Here is a 24,189-nt window from a genome sequence, read left to right as displayed (position 1 = left end):
AAACAACAAACTTGACGATATTGGCATCAATATCGTCTCCATTAGAGCCAGAGTCATAGAGGCAGAGACTAGGGTAAATGCGCTAGAGGACACAGCTATCACACATGGCAAAGACATTGAGGAAATTAAAAAGAACCTAAAGGCGGTGCGGGTCAAATGCGAGGACCTAGAATCCAGGTGATGCTGCAACAACATTTGGGTGTTGGGCATGGCAGAGGCCCATAAACAATTCAATGGAGGTGTTCCTGGAGGAGGCTCTCCACACAGTGTTCCCAGATGCGCAATTTTCACAGCAATTCCTTGTTGAGAGGGCCCACAGATCTCTGGCCCCACCGCCTAGACCGGGTTCCCCTCCGCGCACCATCATCGCTCGCCTACTAAATTATGGCGACCGGGATATGATACTCCATTTGTCAAGAGAAAAGGGTTCCTTGTCATATGACTCATCCTGGATCCATATCTACCCTGACCTCTCAAATGCTGATTAGGCGGCCCGACACACATATGACCACGTCAAGAAAGTGCTCAGAGATGCTGTTTCCAGATAAGCTCCGATTGCAATACGCTGGCAAGGCCCATTTCTGTGAAACATCGGAGGAAGCCATGACGTATATCGAACAGAACATTCTGGCTCCACCGAATAACGGCTGACTTCTGCTTCTAACCGATATACAAATTGTAGAGTTCATACTGACATAGCCCGTGGTGCAACTCCAGCATGAGGTTATCCCATTCCGCTTGAGCCATACGATGCAGCTCCTGCAAGCGGAATGTTTTGGAACTACCTGTTGTGGCCACACGGGCCACTTCAGACACAGAAGTTGGGGTATGGGGAGCCACTGTCCATTTGGGGGGATGGTGGGGCTGGGAAGGGAGGGGGCATGGGAGTTGGTTGGATAAATGAAAAAACTGATGGTTGTGAAGAATATAAAATTTGCAGAATGTTTAAAAAAATGGGTGAATATGCATTTAGTCATTAGATGGCGACGGACGGGTTGAACAGTATGGTTAAGCTTCTTACCTGTAACATCAGGGGGCTGGCCAATCCTATTAAAGCATGGAAAATGTTGGAGTATGCTAAGAGGCATAAGATCGATATCCTGCTGTTACAGGAAACGCATGTCACATGGAGGGTAGTAGAGTCATTTGCCCGGGAGGGGGGCACTTTGCGGGTGGGTACAGAATACTCCACACAGTCCACGGGGGTGTTGACCCTCATACACCAGCGTTTGGGGTTCCAACTCACTATATCCATTGTAGACCCGAGTGGTTGCTACGTAATTATAGGGGGCTCACTCCGGAACCAAGATATAATACTAGTCAACACATATGGCCCAAATACAGACAAACCTGATTTTTACCTTCACATCATCTCACCAGTGGGTGACGCCAATGTCATATGGGGGGGATCTTAACACTATCCTCAACCCGCAGATAGACAGAACATCCAGAACTCCCAGAGCACAAACCAAGGCAGCACTGATGATACTGTAGGGTATGTCTGGCTGCCCCTCGTGGACGAAGGAGAGAGCTACATCCCAACCTGGTGGAGTACACTTTCCAGTCCCCGGTGCATAACTCAAGTTCACGTATAGATTACTGGTTATGCTCCCCAGAATACATACCACAGGTGAGGGAATGTGACATCCTCCCATGAACGTTGTCAGACCACTCACCTGTACTGTTGGAACTGACTATGGAGGACCCAGTACAGGGCCCACATCTGTGGCGAATGCCGCCGGCTTTGCCTCGCGATGAGTCCATACTTGAGCCCCTGAGGATGGACATCACAGAAAATTTTGACCGCAACATGGGTTTAGTGGGATGTTCGGCAACAGTAAGGTCTGCATACAAGGCTATCTTTCTTCACAGACGCACGGCACGCTGCGGGTTATTAGAAATGAACTACATCACACAGAACTCACCCTACACTACCTTCTTAAAAACGCACATGCACAGACACCAGGGCGGAGTCTCTCAAGCCTCTACAAGAACAGCAAGAGAAATACAGGGACCTGGCTGACCGAGAAATATTATACATCACATGCCCAGCGAGGGCCAGGCGATATGGAGAGGGCAATAAGGCCAGCAAGACCCTGGCCACTCTAATTAAGACAGAACACGGTTTTAGACCAATTTCGAGTATCATGGGGACAGACGTGACAGTTTGTACGGATGCCGAAGAGATTAACAAAGTGTTTTTAGACTTCTACACAACTCAATATGCAAACTCAGACCAGGTATCAATAAGCAAACTAGACCAGTACATGGACTCATTCCCTCTCCCGACACTGGAACAAACAGAAGAACAAGTTACTTCTTACCTGGTAACGTTCTTTCGATGGGATGTTCCTCCGACGTATTCCTTATCTTTGATAATTCGTCTCCAGCTTGCTGGCCTCAGAAACATTTTTCTCAGTAGAGGGCGCTGCGCATCGACGTCCGTCGAGTTGGTGTCCCTCGACAGCCACCGTATCGGCGCCGACGTCACCATGCCCATAAATAGCCACGCGCAGCATCCGTTGCTCAGTTCCGTTTTGTAGCATAAGATAAGTCCTGCATGAATTGGTTATTGACCTTGAAGGAGCGTAAGCTGCAACCACAAGGGAAGTATTACTGCAGGGATGGATGGGAGGGGCGATAAGGGATACGTCGGAGGAACATCCCATCGAAAGAACATTAGCAGGTAAGAAGTAACTTGTTCTTTGAAGGGATTGTGTCCTCCGACGTATTCCTTATCTTTGATAGACTCCCATAGCAGTGGTGTGTAATTGGAGGTGGGAGTAAAAACGCCATGTTTCCCTTTAGGAATGAACAGAATGTAATACGGCTTTGCCAAACCTAGTCTCTTGACTAGAGGAGGAATGCAGGTTGTAAAATCTTGTGAAGGTATGTGCGGACGACCATGTGGCAGCCGCACATATGTCTCGAACCGGAACCCCTCTTTGGAGGGCCGAAGAGGCTGTGATACCCCTGGTTGAATGAGCCCTAAGATTTTGAGGAGGCTCTTTCCCTGCTAGTTTGTAACATTCCAGAATGGCCAAAATAATCCATCTGGAAATGGTCTGTTTTGTTATCGGTAGTCCCAATTTGTGCCCTGAGTAACCTACGAACAGTTGGTCTGCTTGCCTAATCCTAGCAAGTCTGCTGATGTAAAAGCTTAAAGCCCGCCTTGGGTCCAGCCTGTGTAGCCTTTCTTCCTCTTTCCCCGAATGGGGAGGAGGATAGAATGAAGGTAAGGTAATTTTCTGAGTGATGTGGAATTCAGAAACCACCTTTGGGAGGAAATTAGGCTTCACCTGTAGGACAACTTTGTCTTTATGAAAAATTGTATGAGGGGGTTTACAAGATAGAGCTTGTAATTCGCTCACCCTTCTAGCAGATGTTAGTGCCACTAATAAGACAGTTTTAAAGGGTGGTAAATCTTAGCGAACAAGAGTGGAGTGGTTCGAAAGGAGTACCCATCGGGAAATTTAAGACTAAATTTAAGTCCCATAAGGGAACTTGGAATGGTCTTGGAGGATAGACATTAGTTAATCCCTTTAGAAATTGTATTACTAAGGGTAATTTGAAATACGTTGGCTCCTCTGCAGTGCGCTTGAAGATCGATAGCGCTGCGAGATAGCCCTTGATAGTGCCAACTTGAAGGCCTGAATTTGCCAAATAGAGTAGAAAGGATAACACCGTTGGTGTACCACATGAAAAGGGGTCGATATTCTCTTCTCTACACCAGCTGCAAAATTTGTTCCAACGGCAGCGGTATAAAGACTTTGTTGCTGGCCTTCTGGCCGAAAGCAACACCTCCATGACGTCATCAGGGAGGTCCCAATCCTTGTATCTCAACCTTTCAGAAGCCAAGCGTGAAGGTTGAGGGTTCTGATGTCTGGATGGAGAACCTGACCTCCCTTCTGGGAGAGAAGATTCTCCTTGAGTGGAAGGCGAATTGGAGGGCAGATGGACATGTCCAGAAGGTCCGGGTACCACGTTCTCGTGGCCCAGTCTGGGGAAATTAGGATCATGGTCCTCCGGAATCTTCTCAACCTCCTGATCATTTGAGGAATGACAGGGACTGGTGGAAACGCGTAAAGGAGTGGAAACTCCCAGTCCACTACGAACGCGTCCCCTAGAGCTTCTCTCGGGGGAAATTTCCTTGAACAAAACAGATCGCACCTCTTATTGGTACTGGTGGCGAACAGATCCACTTGAGGGGTTCCCCAAAGGGCGAAGATCTCCTGAAGGACTTCCTGAGCTAGTTCCCACTCGTGGGAGACTGTCCCCTACCTGCTCAGAGCGTCCGCCGTCAAGTTCTTCTCTCCGGCTAGGTGAACTGCCGATAGAGAGTTTCCTTCTTGAATTGCCCAAAACCAGAGCTGCATTGCCTCTCTGCACAGTGGCAGTGATCCCACGCCTCCTCTTCTGTTCAGGCAGTACATGGCCACTGTGTTGTCCGTCATTAACAGGACATTTTTTCCCTGTACTGATGGAAGGAAAGCTTTCAGCGCTAGTCTGATCGCTCTCAGCTCCAATAGGTTGATGTGTAGTCTGGACTCCGATGGAGACCAACGACAGCTGATGGTCAAGTCGTTGGCATGGGCTCCCCACCCCGTGAGTGAGGCGTCCGTGACTACTGTTATTTCCGGCCATGGTTGCCAAAACAGTTCTCCTTTCAAAATGTTCTCTCAATAAGCCCACCATTGAAGGTCTCAGGCTACCTTGTCCGGAATCCGAAGGAGATCTGTCATTTTTCCTGAGAACTGCAACCACTGGAGAGATCTCATTCTCAGGCGAGCCTCTGGCACAAGGAAGATGCAGGATGCCATGAGGCCTAGCAACCTCAAAAAGTCGAAGGCTGGGAGATGTTGGGCATTTTGAAACTTGGTGACTATCTGCAGAATATCTTGAGCCCTCACCTCTGGTGGCGAGGCTTTTCCCAGAGAAGTGTCCAGGACCGCTCCGATGAACTGGAGTCTCTGTGATGGTATCATCTGTGACTTCTTTAAATTGAGGGAGAAGCCCAGTTTGTGAAGGAAGTGGCGGACAATCTAGCTGGATCTGAGCTTGTTCCGAAGATACAGCCCTGATCATCCAATCGTCCAGGTAGGGGTAGACGTGAATCCCTCCCCTCCTTAGACTTGCCGCCACTAACGACATTAACTTGGTGAAGACCCTCGGGCGGAGGTCAGCCCAAATGGCAGAACTCGAAATTGATAATGAGAGCCGCCAATTACGAACCTCAGGTATTTCCTGTGTTTGAGATGGATTGGCAAATGGAAATAAGCATCCTGGAGGTCCAGAGATACCAGCCAGTCCTGGAGCTGGACGGCCTGAAGGATCTGAGAGAGAGTTACCATCTTGAACTTGTCCTTCCTGAGGAACTTGTTCAATTCTCGTAAGTCCAAGATAGGTCTCAGTCCTCCGTCTTTCTTCGGTATAAGAAAGTAGGGGGAGTACCAGCCCTTGTTCCTCTCCGCTACAGGTACCAGTTCTATGGCACCTTTCTCTAGCAGGTCTACAATTTCCTGCAAGAGGAGCGAATCTGGAACTTTCAGAGAGCTGTTCCCCGGTGGATGACTCTGAGGGATGCGTAAAAAAGGCAGGCAATAACCTTGGGCAACTGTATCCAATGCCCAAGCATCTGACGTAATAGCCTGCCATTCCGTCAGATGTTGAGTTAACCTGCACCCTACTGGTGTCTTGTGAGGAGAGTCCTCAGAGCGGTTTGGAGGCGGCTGATGCAGATGCCGAGGGTAAAGAGGCACCTGCTGCTGCTGCGGCTTTTGTATTTTTAACCCGTCCACCTCGGGTGAATTCTTTCTGACCCCTTTGAACCGGCTGTCCTCTGCCTCTTCCGAATGCGGAATAGAAGCGAAAGGACTTACCTCTCCAAGAGGTTCCTGAGGGGCGATATGGTGTCTGACGGATTGCAGCTCCAAGGGATTTTGCTGCTGCCTTTGATGTTTGTAGCTTTTCTAAACTGTCATCCGCCTTCTACCAAACAAAGAAGAGCCCTCAAGGGCATATTCAAGAGTCTGCTTTGCACATCTGGAGCAAAACCAGACTTCGCAACCAAGCAAATCTCCGGGTTGTTGTACTTGCCGTCATGTCCCTGCTGATGTCAGCAGAATCAATGCCAGTTTGAAGGGATTCACACATTGTGTCTTTACCATCCTTAATAATGTTTAGAAACGCTTCCCTTTCTTTTCCCACAGGGAGGCAGTCAGCCGCTAATGAAGCACACTCCCAAAGTGTGTGGCTGAACCTTGCGAGCGTACAAGTAGCTTTGATGGATTTCAACGCCATGCTAAATGCAGAAAATACTTTCTTGGCCATAGAGTCATATCTCTTGTCATCCCTGTCCTGTGGAACAGTAGGGTAAGCCGATTTGCTACCTGATGAAGTTGCTGCCTGAACAACCAGAATCTCCGGGGTTGGGTGTCTGGATAAATATTCAGGGTCAGCAGTAGACACCCTATACTTGGTTAACCGCCGGGATAACATCAGGGGTTTCTCAGTTTGCCAATACTTTCCTTTGTAATGCCGCATGAAATGGCACCACAGGATCCTCCTGTGAACCTTTAACCAAAATGTCTGTGAGGTCGTCTTGCTGAAAAGTAGGTGAGGGTGTAGACCACCCCATAAACTCTATTATCCTTGCCATCAAGGTTCTATAAGAGGTTTCAGCATGTTCCCCTGGGTCTGGTTTGGCAAATTCCACTTCTGGGGAAGTGTCCAACCCACTTGCTTCATGTAAGGATTCTTGGAGGTCCTTTAACCTACCTTCCTCAGAGGTAAATTCCTCTGGTACAGGAGTTGCAGATCCTGCAACTCAAAAGGTCTCTCCTGATCCGAATTCTCCCCTTCTTCATAAATAGATGCTAAGGCTCTGGAATGATCAGATCTGGAAATGGTATAAATCCCATTTCCAGAGCAGAAGTGGCCAAATTCGTCATAATTGGCTGAGAAAACGTCGAAATCGTCGACGTGGACGTTAAAGGTTTCGAAGCCATCGAAAAAGGCGTCGAGAAAGTTGGTAGAGGCCTCGAGGAACTCGAGAGTATCGGAATTTGTATTTGTTTATTTATAAAGCGCCTTCCGCCAAAGCGCTGTACATGGAACAACAATACATAAAACATGAACGATATAACTGTCATGATCTCTGCTTCCAAAAGATCAGGACTTGCCCGACTCCCTTGGAAGCAGACCCATAACCCCGGTTCCGAGTGCCAGCCAGTCCCAATTGGGACCTTTTGGACCCTGTCCTGGCGCCAGTGGCACCAGGCTCATAAAGATGCCCAGTCCCAGCGCTGGAAGCGCCGGGCTCATAATGCTTGGGTGGACTTACCTGCAGCAGACCATGCTGCTTACTTACCTGCCAGTTGAACCCCTGATCCTCTTCTGTTTGGGACTACTTTTCCTGTTGGGTGGGGCAGGAGCCACTCCCTAGGTTCAGAATACTGGAACTCTTCTGGAAAGCAGGAACTCTTTTCTTACCTAGGCGTGGCTGTGGAAGGAGACACCTAAGCACTACAGGAGGCTATTTAAACCACACCCGATGGATGAATCTTGCTTTGTGTTATTCTGCATTCTCTGCAGCAGAACGCTCATTGTGTCTTCTGCTTCTGATCCTGGGCCTAAGGGAACAAAGGCTTACCATCCTGGAATCCAGTCTTCAGCAGCACCTGTAAAGACAAAGAAAGAACAGGTTAGCACTACGGTCTTCAGTGGCAGCGCATCTCTTACCTGGTCCATCGGCTGTCACCAACGCCTTGCGCTGCATTCCGGCATCTGAAAGACAAAGGCTTACCTACTCTTCGCATGCTCCGGAGGTCTTCGCACTGCATTCCGGCATCTGAAAGACAAAAGTTTACCAGCTCTTCGCACGCTCCGGAGGCCTTCGGCGCTGCATCCCGCATCTGAAAGACAAAAGAAGGTGCGTTTAAAGACATTGGGCAACTTTATTACTCACGTGCCATTACTCCTTCCCACGCCGAATCCAGTGGGTATTCCAGCACCCTTCAGCTTCTCTAAAGCTCCGAACTTGTACCTGCAAGATAAAAGGGACAGTTAGTGCGCATCGTGAAGCAGGCTACAAGCGCTTACTTACGTGCTTCCAGGCGCTTCTATTCCTCACGCGGGTTCGATCCTCAACTCTCATCAGCCCGCCATCCGCCATCGCCGGAACCCTGCAAAACAAGAGATATCATTACAAAAGACTTTTAAGACATTTGAAGTGCCCAGAACTTACCGTTCGTGCAGTTAACGACGGACAGCAGTCCTCTGAGGTCAAGAGGCCTGCACCCTTATCCAGTGAAGAAACTGGTTACGGCACCCTGCCCCGAGGATGATGGAGAGCTCGGCGTTCACTTACCTAAGGTGAGGGCGTTAACCTTTGGGGTTCTACAGGAGAAGAGAAAGGGAAGAGGAGAGAGGCACCCAATAACCCCGGTTCATTAATCCCATATTTTCTATCTGCAGACATCTTACTCTTCGAGTCAGACATACAGTGCACAGAGGTCCAGCCCAAAGAGCCAACCGTGTGTTACACATCACCTTTGAAGATACAGCATTCACCCAGTCAAGACCGGCGCCTCTGCGGGAATCAGGTGAGCGTTACAGAACACAAAGCCTACCGCAAAACTCCCACCCAGGCGCTATGGAAACCTCGGATACCGACCAGCTAGCCCAGTTACTTGGGGAACTAAGAGCAGAAGTGCATGCAGCCCGTCAGGAGACGAATGCTCTAAGAAGGGAACTGATTATTTCCAAGGAGCGAACAGACAATCTCGCTAGACAATTGCTACAGTCACAAGCCGGACAAACTCCGTTACCCGCATCAGGGGCAAATCTTCCTTCAACATCCTCTACGAACCCAGTGCAGATCAACCTACCTGGGAATGTACCTCTGGCTCCGCCCGAACGATTTTCTGGTGACCCAAAGAGGTTTGCAGTATTTATTAATCAGTGCCGGTTGCACTTCTTATGCCGGCCAGCAGCCTTTCCAACTGATCAAGCTAAAGTAGCTTTCGTGCTTTCGTACCTTAGTGGCAATGCGGCAGACTGGTCGATCCCTCTAGTTAATCAAGATGATCCGGTTCTCCATGATTTTCAAGCTTTTCAGCTCAGTATGGAAAAACTGTTTGCAAGACATTCACAGGGGCAGGCCTTGGACAATGAGCTCCTTTCATTGCGACAGGGTAATCAAGACCTTTTGGCTTAAATTGCGTCTTTCAACAGACTGATAGTGGAAACTCGATGGCCTGAGGACAAAAGGATTACGCTGTTTTATAGAGGTCTACGTGGAGAGCTCAAAGATGTGTTAGCCCAAGTAGTGAATCCCCCGCAAGACTGTTCGGACTATATTGACTTAGTCGTTCAAATTGACCACAGACTGCAGAACAGGAAGGCCGATCGTTCCAAGTTTGATGCTCGAGTATTTTCCAAACCACCAACTCCTACCAAAGGAGTAGACTCCGGGGAACCCATGCAAATAGGGGGCCTGAAAGGACCACTAACTCAAAAGGAGCGGAAAAGGAGAAAACAGCTGCAATTATGCCTCTATTGCGGAAACTCGGGGCACTTTCTTCGAGACTGTCCGGTGAAACCAGCCAAGAAGGCAGTAGGAGCTGCAGTTACCAGGGTCACAAACTCTGAGCAGGGAAACGACCTCGCCCGACAAGAATAGAGGTCCTCTTGCCGAGCGTTAAAACCAGTTCAGTGACCTCGCATTTCGTGATACCTATGGTCCTCATTAGCCCTGAACATCCGGATCGATTACATGCGATTGAAGCTTACGTCGACAGCGGTGCCATCGGCAATTATGTGGATCATGAAATGGTTTTGAGGATGAATCTGACTCTTTGTCCAAAGGCTGTAAAGGACGTCATTACTACGGTGGATGGTACGGAGATAGCCTCCGGACCAGTAACGCATACCACCCAAGAAGTGACGCTAGTAAGTCAAGATGGACACCATGAGAAGATCGTGTTCGATGTGATCAAGGCCCCTCAGTTCCAGATTATTCTAGGAATTCCTTGGTTAGAGAAGCACAATTCTCAGATCGATTGGCGAGCAAGAACGGTTCAGTTTCCAGAATGTGTCTCTACTTGTCACCCTCGACCTGGCGTTGCACTGGCAGCAATTTCCTCGGAGGCTCCCCAGTTACCTCCTGAATACCTAGAATTCCAAGATGTTTTCCGGAAGGATCAGGCTAACTCTCTACCTCCTCATAGGTCTTATGACTGCCAGATAGACCTGATACCTGGATCTACTCCTCCTTGTAGTAGAATTTATGCCCTCACCGAGCCTGAGAATCTTCACCTCCGACAATACCTGGATCAATACCTAGCGAATAGGTTTATTCGTCCTTCCAAGTCCCCTGCTTCCTCAGCTTTGTTCTTCGTTCCAAAAAAAGAAGGGGACCTTAGAACTTGTATAGATTATCGCGCCCTGAACCAGATCACCGTTAAGAATAGATATCCGTTACCTTTGATCCCTGAACTCCTGGACCAAGTCAGAAAAGCATGCATATATACAAAGCTGGATCTTAGAGGAGCCTACCACTTGGTACGAGTAAAAGAGGGCGATGAATGGAAGACGGCCTTCCGCACCAAGTATGGGCTATTTGAATATCAGGTCATGCCCTTCGGACTTTGCAATGCCCCGGCCGCCTTTCAATATTTTATGAACGATGTCCTTAGAGAGCTCATAGATGTGTGTGTTGTTGTTTACATTGACGACATCCTCGTTTATTCTTCATCGGAAACTGAACATCGGAAACACGTGAAAATGGTCCTTGAGAGATTGCGTCAACACAAACTTTTCGCTAAGTTGGAAAAATGTGTTTTCAACGTGACTGAAGTTGAATTCTTGGGATTCATATTATCACCTAGCGGAGTGCGTATGGATTCAAAGAAGGTCGATGCAATTCTCAAATGGCCATCGCCATCCTCCGTAAAAGGTGTTCAAAGCATGTTAGGCTTCGCTAACTTTTACCGCAGGTTTATCCCCGAATTCTCTCGAATAGTCCAGCCCATCACCGCCTTGTTAAAGAAAAACAAACGTTTTGAATGGTCTACCGAGGCGGAACAAGCTTTCCAGAATTTGAAGACTAGATTTATCTCTGCACCGATCTTAAAACATCCTCGCCCAGAACTCCCCTACATCGTTGAAACTGATGCTTCGAGCCTTGCCATGGGGGCAGTTCTATCACAAAAGGACCCAGTAACCAATCAGTTGCATCCCGTGGCATTTTGGTCCCGCAAATTCTCGCCTCCTGACATCAATTACACTATTACTGATAAGGAACTTCTAGCTATCAAGTCCGCCTTTAAGGCTTGGCGGCATTATCTTCTGGGGGCCCAACACACCGTTACTGTGATTACAGATCACCGAAACCTGCAATATTTGAAAACCGCAAAAGCTCAATCCTCTAGGCAACTCCGTTGGGCACTATTCTTTGCCGAGTTTGACTTCATAATTACCTATCGACCTGGTACAAAAAACGGTAAAGCTGATGCCCTTTCTCGGATGGGAGTGGAAGAACATTTGATCAATCCTAAACCTGTACCTATCATTCCCGAACAAAGAATTCTAGGTGTAATCGCCACACAATCCATAGAGGAAGTTAAGGATAAAGCCAGGCTACTGGTAACTCCAGCAGACATACAGAATTGGCATCTGCAGGGAAAGGACTTTACAGTGCAGGACAACCTATTATATTTCGAAGAACGGTTATACCTGCCCAGCACAGATTTACAGAAAAAGGTAATCTCTTGTTATCACGATTCTTTAATGGAAGGACATCCCGGTATGACCAAGACCTCGGAAAAGATCAAGCGCTACTTCTGGTGGCCGTCTTGAAAAAAAGATATCAGAGACTTTATAATGTCCTGTGGAGTATGCGCCCAAAACAAGAGTCAAAAGGAAAAACCAGCCGGCCTCTTACGCCCTATTGACATCCCGCCTCGCCCTTGGCATACGCTTTCTATGGACTTCATCACCGATCTACCTCCATGCTCCGGATACAATACGATCCTAGTAATCGTGGACCTATTCTCCAAGATGGCGCATTTCATTCCACTCAAAGGTTTACCAACAGCAGCAACTCTGGCCCGAGAATTTCTCGAAAACATCGTCCGACTGCACGGTTTTCCTTCAGTTCTAATTTCGGATCGAGGTAGTCAATTTATTTCTCATTTTTGGCGAAGTTGCTGTCGGTCGGCTCAAATTGATGTGAGACTTTCGACCAGCCACCACCCTCAAACCGACGGACAAACCGAGAGGACCAATCAAACTCTGGAACAGTATTTGCGCTGCATGCTACAACAAACTGAAAAAACTTGGAAAGATATCCTTTGGATAGCCGAATATGCCTACAATAACTCTGTCCACTCGGGAACTGGGAAGACCCCGTTTTTTCTTTTATACGGTAGTCACCCTCGAACCTCGGAGTTGGAGCCACTCCAAGATCTTGGAACACCAGCAGTAGACCACCTGCATTCTACAATCACCCAAGCCTTTAAGGAAGCCGTTTCTCACCTTCAAAGGGCTAAAGAACAATACAAGAAAGGAGCAGACCAACATCGGAAGGAAGCCCCCCAATATCAAGTAGGAGATCAAGTCTGGTTATCCACCAAATATCTACCTCTAACAGGACCACGCACATTCAACCCAAGATACCTTGGTCCCTATTCCATCACTACCATAGTAAATCCAGTAGCGGTCAAGTTGGACTTGCCCCCTCACATGAAGATACATCCGGTCTTCCACGTCTCTCTATTAAAACCCGTGCAACCTCAAACCCGACTAACTACATCTCCAAAACCTATTCTAGTTGATGGAGAACTCGAGTTTGAAGTCAAAAGCATCCTGGATTCCAAGATCTCCAAATCTAAACTATTTTACCTGATTGACCGGAAAGGCTACGGTCCCCAAGAAAGATCCTGGGAACCTGCAGAATATGTCCACGCGCCTCGTCTAATCAAAAGATTTCATCGAACATTTCCTAACAAGCCCAAACCCCCGGAGAAGCCCGGTTTGGGAGGGGCCTTGAGGGGGGTGCTGTCATGATCTCTGCTTCCAAAAGATCAGGACTTGCCCGACTCCCTTGGAAGCAGACCCATAACCCCGGTTCCGAGTGCCAGCCAGTCCCAATTATGACCTTTTGTACCCTGTCCTGGCGCCAGTGGCACCAGGCTCATAAAGATGCCCAGTCCCAGCGCTGGAAGCGCCGGGCTCATAATGCTTGGGTGGACTTACCTGCAGCAGACCATGCTGCTTACTTACCTGCCAGTTGAACCCCTGATCCTCTTCTGTTTGGGACTACTTTTCCTGTTGGGTGGGGCAGGAGCCACTCCCTAGGTTCAGAATACTGGAACTCTTCTGGAAAGCAGGAACTCTTTTCTTACCTAGGCGTGGCTGTGGAAGGAGACACCTAAGCACTACAGGAGGCTATTTAAACCACACCCGATGGATGAATCTTGCTTTGTGTTACTCTGCATTCTCTGCAGCAGAACGCTCATCGTGTCTTCTGCTTCTGATCCTGATCCTGGGCCTAAGGGAACAAAGGCTTACCATCCTGGAATCCAGTCTTCAGCAGCACCTGTAAAGACAAAGAAAGAACAGGTTAGCACTACGGTCTTCAGTGGCAGCGCATCTCTTACCTGGTCCATCGGCTGTCACCAACGCCTCGCGCTGCATTCCGGCATCTGAAAGACAAAGGCTTACCTACTCTTCGCATGCTCCGGAGGTCTTCGCACTGCATTCCGGCATCTGAAAGACAAAAGCTTACCAGCTCTTCGCACGCTCCGGAGGCCTTCGGCGCTGCATCCCGCATCTGAAAGACAAAAGAAGGTGCGTTTAAAGACATTGGGCAACTTTATTACTCACGTGCCATTACTCCTTCCCACGCCGAATCCAGTGGGTATTCCAGCACCCTTCAGCTTCTCTAAAGCTCCGAACTTGTACCTGCAAGATAAAAGGGACAGTTAGTGCGCATCGTGAAGCAGGCTACAAGCGCTTACTTACGTGCTTCCAGGCGCTTCTATTCCTCACGCGGGTTCGATCCTCAACTCTCATCAGCCCGCCATCTGCCATCGCCGGAACCCTGCAAAACAAGAGATTTCATTACAAAAGACTTTTAAGACATTTGAAGTGCCCAGAACTTACCGTTCGTGCAGTTAACGACGGACAGCAGTCCTCTGAGGTCAAGAGGACTGCACCCTTATCCAGTGAAGAAACTGGTTACGGCATCTGCCCCGAGGCAGATGGAGAGCTCGGCGTTCACTTACCTAAGGTGAGGGCGTTAACCTTTGGGGTTCTACAGGAGAAGAGAAAGGGAAGAGGAGAGAGGCACCCAATAACCCCAGTTCATTAATCCCATATTTTCTATCTGCAGACATCTTACTCTTCGAGTCAGACATACAGTGCACAGAGGTCCAGCCCAAAGAGCCAACCGTGTGTTACACATCACCTTTGAAGATACAGCATTCACCCAGTCAAGACAGGCGCCTCTGCAGGAATCAGGTGAGCGTTACAATAACAGTGAAGCAATTACAATATGAATCGATCAAGCAATAAAACAGTGTGAAGAGCAATTAACTGAGTGGGATAGGGAGGACGGGGAGAGGGACAGGGTGGGGGGGAGTGGAAGAAGAGGGAAAGAGGAGGAAGGGGGAGGGTGGAGGAGGGAAGGTAGGATAAGGGAGGGGGGAAAGTTGGGGATAAGAGTGGGAACGGGGGGAGGAGGAAGCGGGAGGGATTTCAAGGCGGGGAATGGAGAAGGAGAGATTTAAGGGAAGTGCGGAATGAGGTGAAGGTGGGGGAAGAATGGATATCAAGAGGAAGGGAGTTCCAATGTAGGGGTGCTAAGAGTTGGAAGGAGCGAAAACGGGAGGAGGCACAGGGGGGTGGGGGTGAAGTGAGGAGGAAATGGTCAGCGGAACGAAGGGAACGGGAGGGGGAGTAGAAGGAGAGAAGGGAGGAGAGATAAGGGGGGTAAGACCATGAGAGATTTGAAGACAAGGCATAGGAATTGGAATTTAAGTTGGGAGTGAAAGGGAAGCCAGCCAAGGTAGGAGAGAGAGGTAGAGATGGAGTCACGGGGGTGAGAAGACAGAGGGTGCGAACAGCAGAGTGGTAGATGGATTTAAGAGGGGCAAGGTGAGAAGTAGGAAGTCCAAAGAGTAAGGAAGGGCAGTAGAAAAGGCGGGAGAAGATAAGGGAGGAGATGAAGAGTTTAGTGGCGTGGAAAGTGAGAGAGGGACGGATTTTGCGAATGTTGAAGAGGTGGAAGCGACAGGTGCGAGAAGTGAGGGAGATGTGCTGGGAGAAGGAGAGGGAGGAGTCGAAGAGGACGCCTAAGTTTCGAGCTTGAAGAGAGATAGGAAGGTTGGAGGGAGGGAAGTGAATGAAAGGAGGAGGAGGGGGGGGAAGAGAGTTAGAGGGAAAGAATAGCACTTCTGTCTTGTCTGTATTGAGAGAGAGAAAGCGGGAAGACATCCAGTTTTTAATGGCAGTAAGGCAGGAAGAGAGTTGTAGGTGGAGGTCAGTAGAGAAGGAGGAGAAAGAGAGGAAGAGTTGAGTGTCGTCGGCGTAGAAGTGGTGGGAGATGCCAAACGAGGAGATAACAGGAGCAATGAGGGAGGTGTAGAGAGAGAAGAGGAAAGGGCCTAGTACAGAGCCTTGGGGTACGCCATATTCAAGAGGATAGTTGGGAGAGGCCCGGCAACCCCAGGAGACTGTAAAGGAGCGGGAAAAGAGGTAGGAGGATAACCAGTTGAGAACGGAGCCTTTGAAGCCAAAGGAGGAGAGAGTATGAAGGAGATGGGGTTGATCGACAGTGTCAAAGGCTGCCGAGAGATCAAGGAGAATGAGGATAGAGGATTGTTTGGCATGGCGAGCAGTAAGAAGGGAGTTAAGAATAGAGTTGAGAGCAGATTCAGTTGAGTGTTTGGGACGAAAGCCTGATTGGAAGGGTGGTAAGAGAGAGGAATTAGTGACAAAGGATGAAAGTTGAGAGTAGGCAAGGCGTTCGAGAAGCTTGGAGAGGAATGGGAGAAGAGAGATAGGTCTGAAATTGGAGGTGAGACGTGGGTCAGCAGAAGGTTTCTTTAGAATGGGGATGATAATGGCATGTTTAAAGGCAGTGGGAAAGGTAGCTGAAGAGAGACAGATGTTAAAGAAGGTGAGGTAGGGGATAAGAAGAGGGTAAATCTTAGGGATGAGAAGGGAAGGGAGAGGGGCAGACGTGGGGTGGGCTTTGGATAAGAGGGTGGAAACTTCAGATGGGGAGAGACGGGAGAGAAGATGGTCAAGCAGGAAGGGGGTTGGGGAGAGGAGAAGAAGGGAAATCAGAGGGAGGGGTGTGTATTTTTTGCCGAAGGGAAACAATCTTAGAAGAGAAGAAGTTAGCGAAGTCAGAGGGAGAGAGAGAGGAATTGGAGTAGGGATTAGGAGTAGGGGGAGAGAGAGGAGTCGAGAGAGAGTTTGGAAGATACGGCGGGGATGAGTGGCTTGAGAATGGAGTAGGTTGTCGATGACATTCTCGTGATCGAGGCTCTGGGTATGGCCACTGGCTGTGAGATGACCGTGGGTTTGTCCTTTCTCGGCGTCGGCATCGAAGACGGCGTCGAATCGACTGACCTGTGCGTCGAAGAACCCTTCGATAAAGGCGTCGAAGACGTAGATCTATGCGTCAAAGGGATTTTCGACGACGGCGTCGAAGACGCAACCTTGCCTTTACTCGAGGGTTCATGACGCTCTCGAGTAGCTTCTTTCGCCGGGTGCTGCGACTCACGGCGTTTTGATTTTTCGGGTCTTTCACCCATGGTATCACCCTCAGCAGTCTTCGAGGGGGTCGAGGCCGCTTTCTCGAAGACGCTAAGCATCTTTTTCCTGAATTCCTCCCACTCAGCCTTAGAGCTATGTTTTGTGGGGCAGGAGACCCTTTTCGGGGCAATGGAAGAAGAAGACGACGAGGAAGGAGATCTTCGACATCTCTTTTTTGAATGCTTAGATCTCGAAGAGTGATGGGAACTGCTTCGAGACCTAGAACGAGAATGTCTTTTGTGATGGCGAGGAGACGAATGTCTCGACTCTGCCGAGGAAACTTTTGAAGAAGTTTTAACTGCCTTACCTCTCTCGAGCTTCCCCTTACGCTCCTTCAAGGCTTTCACAGTCATGGACATGCAGTCCTCGCACTCCGAACAATGGTGCTCGACTCCCAGGCACCACAAACAGATCTTGTGAGGATCCGTCAACGACATTTTCTTTCCACAGTCTCAACATTTTTTGAAGCCGGACCGTGGAGTCGTCAGTTCGGATGAGGAAGCCATCGAGTACAAGTCGGTATTCTCGAGGAATAATGAAGGAATATTTTTGACCGAAGAATTCAGAAACGATATTCCGAGGCACCACGAATTGCGGAAAAACGGAACTGAGCAACGGACGCTGTGCGTGGCTATTTATGGGCATGGTGACGTCAGCGCCGATACGGTGGCTGTCGAGGGACACCAACTCGACGGACGTCGATGCGCAGCGCCCTCTACTGAGAATTTTTTTTCTGAGGCCAGCAAGCTGGAGACGAATTATCAAAGACAAGGAATACGTCGGAGGACACAATCCCTTCGAAAGAGATATATTGGAACTCCCCCTCACACTAGAGGAAATTGGACAGGCAATAAAGGATCTGTTCACTGGGAAAGCCGTCGGACTCAATGGCCTCCCGGTTGACATATGTAAATGTTATTTGGCAGAACTGGCCCCTAGGTTAATTGATGTTTGGGAAGAGGCCATAGCAGTCGGCACACTACCCATGTCCATGAGGGAAGCGATCATCACTGTCCTGCTCAAGCTACAAACCACTGCACGAACCCACCCTACCGCCCCTTATTACTGATAAACACAGACACCAAAATATTTGCTAGAGCTATTACGAACATATTGTTACTCCACATGAATAAACTGGTACATCCTAATCAGTCGGGATTCACCCCACGAGATCCACCTACCTAAATTTACGCAGATTGTTTGCCTTCTTGATCTCTCTTCTGCCTTCGACACGGTCAATCACACCATCCTGCTCAATCGTCTCTGTGATAACCTGGGTATCACTGATCAGGCTCTGGCCTGGTTGATCTCTTTCCTCTCTGATCGACCCTCCCAGGTCCAACTGGGGTCCTTCCTCTCCTCTATCTTCCTCTCTACCTGTGGGGTTCCCCAGAGGTCTAACCTCTCACCCTGGCTCTTCAACCAATACCTGGCAACTCTCACCAACTGCATTGCCATTTTCTGCTCTAATTTCCAGTGCTACACTGATGACACTCAACTCATTTTCTGGCTGTCCTCGGGCCACCTCCTCTCTCTCTCTCATCTCTGACTGCCTAACCACCATTCAAGATTGGTGTGATACAATATGATATGATATGGCATTTATAACACGCCTATAAACAAGTGTTTCAAGGCGCAACAAGGCAGGGGAGGGGGAACAAGGGAGGACAGACAACAATCCTACTAGGCCAGGTGTCATTCAGATCGCGCAAGTGCACGGGAAGGAGAAGGGGGAGAGGGCAGTGCAGTACAGGGGTTAAGAACCAAACTAACTAACTAACTAAATAAATAAATACATAGATAGATAAAGATAAATAGTAAGTAAAAGTACGGCCCACAGGTGGCAAGTGCAAGGATAAGTGCAGCCATCAGGTGTCAAGTGCTGGTGGTGGGACTGTAGGGATACAGAACCAGTCCCCAAGTGCGGGGGAAGCCGGGAAGGCAGTGCAGGAGTGCGACTGGCACAGGAAGGGACCTGGGCCCGAGATCAGAGGGTGATCAGGTAACCAGTGCAAATTCAGTGTCAGCCATGAAGTCTGCAAGGGAGAGGAGGAGAAAAAGCAGAAGCAAAGAGAAAGGTTTTGAGGTGCTTCCGGAATCGAAGATGATTCTCCTCAAATTTCAGGGAGGCAGGGAGGCTGTTCCAGAGGGAGGCACCAGCCGAAGAAAGAGATCTACCACCAACTCGTTGCTTGGTGAAGGGACTGACTCTGAAGGAGTTTGAGGTAGATGAGCGAAGAGCTCGAGAGGAAAGGTGTTTAGGGAGAGAGAGTTGAAGGTATTGAGGCCCCAGGCCCCAGAAGGCCTTAAGGACGATGCAGGGGGTTTTGAACTTAATCCTCGCAGCCACTGGGAGCCAGTGCAGTGCGGCCAATGATCTTTGTCTGAATGCCAGCAAGACTGAGATCATCCTCATCGGCACACCATCTCCATCCTTTTCCCTCACTCTCTGGCCGGCCTCCCTTGGCCCTCCTCCTACCCCTACCTGCGGGGCTAAGAAGCTCGGGATCATCTTTGACTCCACATTTTCCTTCTCCGCCCATATTTCTGAGGTCTCTAAAAAGTCAAACTTCCTACTGCACCTCCTCAGAGGTACTCTGCCTTTCCTCTCCTTCCCTCAGAAGCTCACTGTCTCCCAAGCTCTGGTTCTCTTTATGTTGGACTATTGTAACAGCCTCTTTCTAAATCTACCTGCCTCTACTCTCCGCCCTCTGCAACTTATCCAGAACAGGACTGCGAGACTTGTCCTTGGCCTCAAGCCCTGGGATCGTATCTCTCCAGCTCTGAAATCTCTCCGTTGGCTCCCAGTGGACGCAAGGATTAAATTCAAAACCCTCTGTATTGTCCACAAGTCTTTATGGGGCCTGGGTCCAAAATACCTTCAGATATCACTCCGCAAATACCTCCCCTCTCGAGCTCTTTGCTCCTCTACCTCTAACTCCCTCCGGGTTAATCGTTTTTCAAAGAAACGAGCTGGGGGTAGATCTCTATCTTCGGCTGGGGCCTCCCTCTGGAACAGCCTCCCTGCCACTCTAAAACTTGAGGAGAACCATCTCCAGTTCCGGAAGCACCTCACGACCTTCCTCTTTGCTTCTGCCTTCGCTCCCCCTCTCCCTTGCTAATCTGCTCTCTCTTGGCACTGTGCACCTGGCCACCCTCTGTCCCCTGGGCCAAGGTACCTGCTCACCCTGCCACCCTCCTGCATGGCCTCCTGGCCACCCCTTGCACTGGGGACTGTATCTATACCCATACAGCCCCCCCCATTCTTCTTTTTCTGCACTTTTCAGACTTACCCAGTCTGCTGCCTTAAAAACAGCACTTGCCACTTGCTGGCTGCACTGCCACTGTTTATTGCATCCATTTTCTATTTATTTGTATTTATTATTATTTATCTGCTTACCTCTGCTCCGCACTTCCAACTCTCCCCCTTCCATGCACTTTTTCCCTTTCCCATGCACTTGGGCGTTCTCAATGTCACTGGGCCTAGTAAGATCGTTGTGTTGTGTTCCCCCCGTGCCCCACCCTTGCCAAGTCGTGCTCTGAAACACTTGTGTACGAGCACGATACAAATAAAATATCATATCATATAATATCCCAGCTGAACCCCAAAGCAAAGGTGATAACGATTTCGTTCAACGCTGAAAAAGCATTTGATTCGGGTTCCTGGAAATATATGTACGCAATACTAGGGCAAATGGGGTTCGGGGCAGGGTTTCTGGGCTTTATTCGCTTACTATACAAAGACCACAGGGCTAGAATAAGAACAAATCACACCATATCGCCTGGGTTCGCACTACACAGAGACACACGCCAGGGTTGCCCACTACTGTCCCACCTCAACTTTGCCATCACCATAGAGGGTTTGGCGGCGTTCCTGTGACACAAACACACATGCCGCGGTGTCCAGATTTGTGGTCCCCCCAATTAATCTTGAACTACGCAGATGACACCCTACTATACATTAGAAACCCTGAAACTAACCTGGCCCTGGTAATGCGAGACGTAAAAGAATTTGCCAAATACTCCGGGTACAAAATCAATCAGGCTAAATCCGAAATCATCCCACTGACACAGGGGACTGTACGATCTGACGCCACAGCAGACTTTTGTCGGTCCCCATGCTCAGCTCATTACCGGGGGTTATAGTTGCCACTGACAGTCAAACTCTGTATGCCACCAATTACGAACCATACATAATACAGCATGAGACAAACTAAAACTATGGAACAAACTCCCGATCTCAATGTACGGATGCATTGCCCTGCTAAAGATGGTCGTAGTACCAAAACTCCTATATCTGTTTAGTAACATCCCGATATGGCCTGGACGTACATTCTTTGACAGGTTGCAGAGGCTTGCTTCCAGCTTTGTATGTGGGCAGGGGGCAGTAAGAATGAACTGGCCTAAATTATACGAAAAATACGACACAGGCGGCTTAGCTGCCCCAGATTTTGAACTTTATTACCACTCCACACAGGCACACGTCACAAAATACTGGTTCCAGAACGCAGAAAACTATGCTCACATACAGGTTGAGAAATACGCTGCCGGCCCCATTGACATACGCTCTATGATATTCATGAAGACGCATGTTGGCGTGACGGAGATTGACCCAGTTGCCTGCATGGTATGGGCCTGGGTCGCATTGTTCCGCAGGGTAGGGTGTACAGAACCCTACAGTTCCCGTTCCCCTATCTGGCATTACCCGACATCACCCCAACATTGGACACAATGCTGCAAAGAGCATGGGACCCCGCAAAGGTATTGACCATGGGAGATAAGGTTCCGAGTGTTACATATGTAAAACTGGAAGAGGTACAGGGAAAAGCATGGACTGGTCTCACCATAACCCTCCGATATCATTGCATCAAAGCAGCATGCAGACATAGATGGCCCTCATTCCCGACCGAACCGGCCCCACATCCGTTCACACTTAGCATCATGTCACAGGAAGGATTTAAGGCAAGCGTAGCCATGATATAGGAGGAGGGCGCCCACGGTCGATGCTTGGCTTGAGGTCTTGATGTATGTTTAAGAATGTGAAGAAAGCTATATCTCGGGAGTCGGTTCCACGTGCAGGCCGAAAGACATATGGCCCCATTCCGCCGCTACTTAACGGATTTCCACAAAGAGCCCCCAACAAAGAGTAACCTGCTCTACTGAACACTTGTAAAAAACTGCTCACATCTCATGACACTAACTCTCCTGCTGGTCTAATTCTACTTGATCTTTCCTCTGCATTTGATATGGTCAACCACTCCATCCTCATAAAACGGCTCCATGATAACCTTGGTATCTCGGGAGCGGGCACCGGACTGGCTGACCTCCTTCCTCACCGACGGTCCCTCCCTGGTCATCCTGTGCTTTCTCCTCTCCTACCTCCATCTCCACTTGTGACGTTCCCCAGGACTCTAACCTCTCATCCTTGGTCTTTAACGTTTACCTCACTCCGCTTGCTCACCTTATCTCCACTTTCTCCCCTCACTTCCAGTCTTATGCAGATGACAACAACTCTTCTTCAAACTTCCCTCGGATGTCTCCCAACTTCCTCTACCATTCCCGACTGTCCATCAGCTATTCACTCCTGGTGTGCCTCCAATAATCTCTGCCTCAATGCCAGCAAGATAAAATAAACAATTAATTGGGTACTCCCCTTATGTTTGATAACGGGGGGTCAGATCTGAACTCTGCGGAGAGTTAAACGGTGAAACCAAAAGGAAAGACAGATTGACTACCCCTCTCTAGATGTCCCTTTAGTGGAAATCAGGCCGGATGATCGAAATCTACTGGGTCATTTTGTAGATTAACCACCTATATTACACTTTGACAGAATTATATTTCAAAAATACTTTAGTAACAATTATCTTTATTTTTCTTTTTTTTAAACAGTATAAACAAAATATACTTCATATTCGACTCAAACCATTTTCATACAATAATGGGGTAATTGGATCTTGATTTCGAATTCTTTTATCACACAGCTATCATTTGGTTATGTGGAAAAGAGATAGGGAAAGAACATTTTGGATCCCTAACTGGTCAACATGTTGCGGCCCTTCTTGCGTGTACTACACCCTCTCATGTGTTGTCAATCAAATTATTTATTTATTAGGCCATCTTCAGGACACAGCAGTACAATCAGGAAACTCAATTTCATTCCCCTGTAGTACATCTTCTGATCTTGTGTCCACTCTATGATATTTGGGACATCTGAGAATTATTTTCGCCCTTTACTGTGCTTGAAATCATGTCTTTGCGATCACGTTTGCAGATGTTTATAAGTGTGCCAGATTATCACCGCTTCTGTTGCACACCATGTGTATGTAGATGGCTGTTCAAAACTAATACAGCGTCCTCTTTTTCTTTATTCTTTTTTCAAATTATTCCAGAACAAAACTCTATTTCTTAGGTTGTGTACACAGACCCGTGGAAATAGAGACAACAGACAAACTAAGAAGAACAAGTTACTTACCAACTGTAACATTCTTTCAACTGGATGTTCCTCCCACGTATTCCTCATCTTGTGATATTCATATTCGCCAGCTTTGCTGCTTCGGAAAATTTTTTTCGGCAGAGAGCGCTGTGCACAAGGTCGTGGCGTCGATGTCCCTCGACGGGCTCCGTACCGGGTCGACGTCTCCGTCAGTATAAATAGCTCGTGCCGCGCCCGTTGGCTTCAGTTCTGTTTTTTTGAGGAAATATTCGAGGAACACCCAGGCGTGCCCCGTGACTGATAGACTCTTCGTCAGAGGAAAGTGTAAGAAACGCAAACTGTACTGCGGGGTAGGATGGGAGGGTCGATGAGGAATACGTGGGAAGAACATCCAGTCGAAAGAACGTTACAGTTGGTAAGTAACTTTTTCTTCGAATGGATTGTGTCCTCCCACGTATTCCTCATCTTGTGATAGACTCCCATAGCAGTGGTAAATTTGGAGGTGGGAGTACTAGTTATTGTTCTCATGGACGAAATGAAGTACTGCCTTGGCAAATAAACCGTCATTGGAGGAGAAGGCATCTAAGCAATAATGCTTGATGAAGGTATGCATTGATGCCCATGTTGCAGCTGAACAAATATCTGCTGCAGGGACCCCCCTCTTCACAGCCGCAGAAGTAGCCATCCCCCTAGTGGAATGGGCTCGAAGCCCATTCGGTGGGTCCTTTCCCACCAATCTGTAGCACTCAATTATAGCCAGAATGATCCAGCGGGATATAGTCTGTTTTGTCACCGCTAATCCCAATTTATGGCCTGTATACCTACAAAAAGTTGGTCATCTTGATGTAACTTTGACATTCTTGAAATGTAAAACTGAGGGTCCTTTTGGGGTCCAGTCTTTGCAGTGTCTCCTCTTCTTTCCTCAAATG

The sequence above is a fragment of the Ambystoma mexicanum genome, chromosome 2q (genome assembly GCF_040938575.1).
Source record: "Ambystoma mexicanum isolate Mex_15411 chromosome 2q, UKY_AmexF1_1, whole genome shotgun sequence".
NCBI lineage: Eukaryota > Metazoa > Chordata > Amphibia > Caudata > Ambystomatidae > Ambystoma > Ambystoma mexicanum.
The sequence above is the reverse complement of the archived record's forward strand: the minus strand, read 5'-3'. Positions refer to the sequence as shown.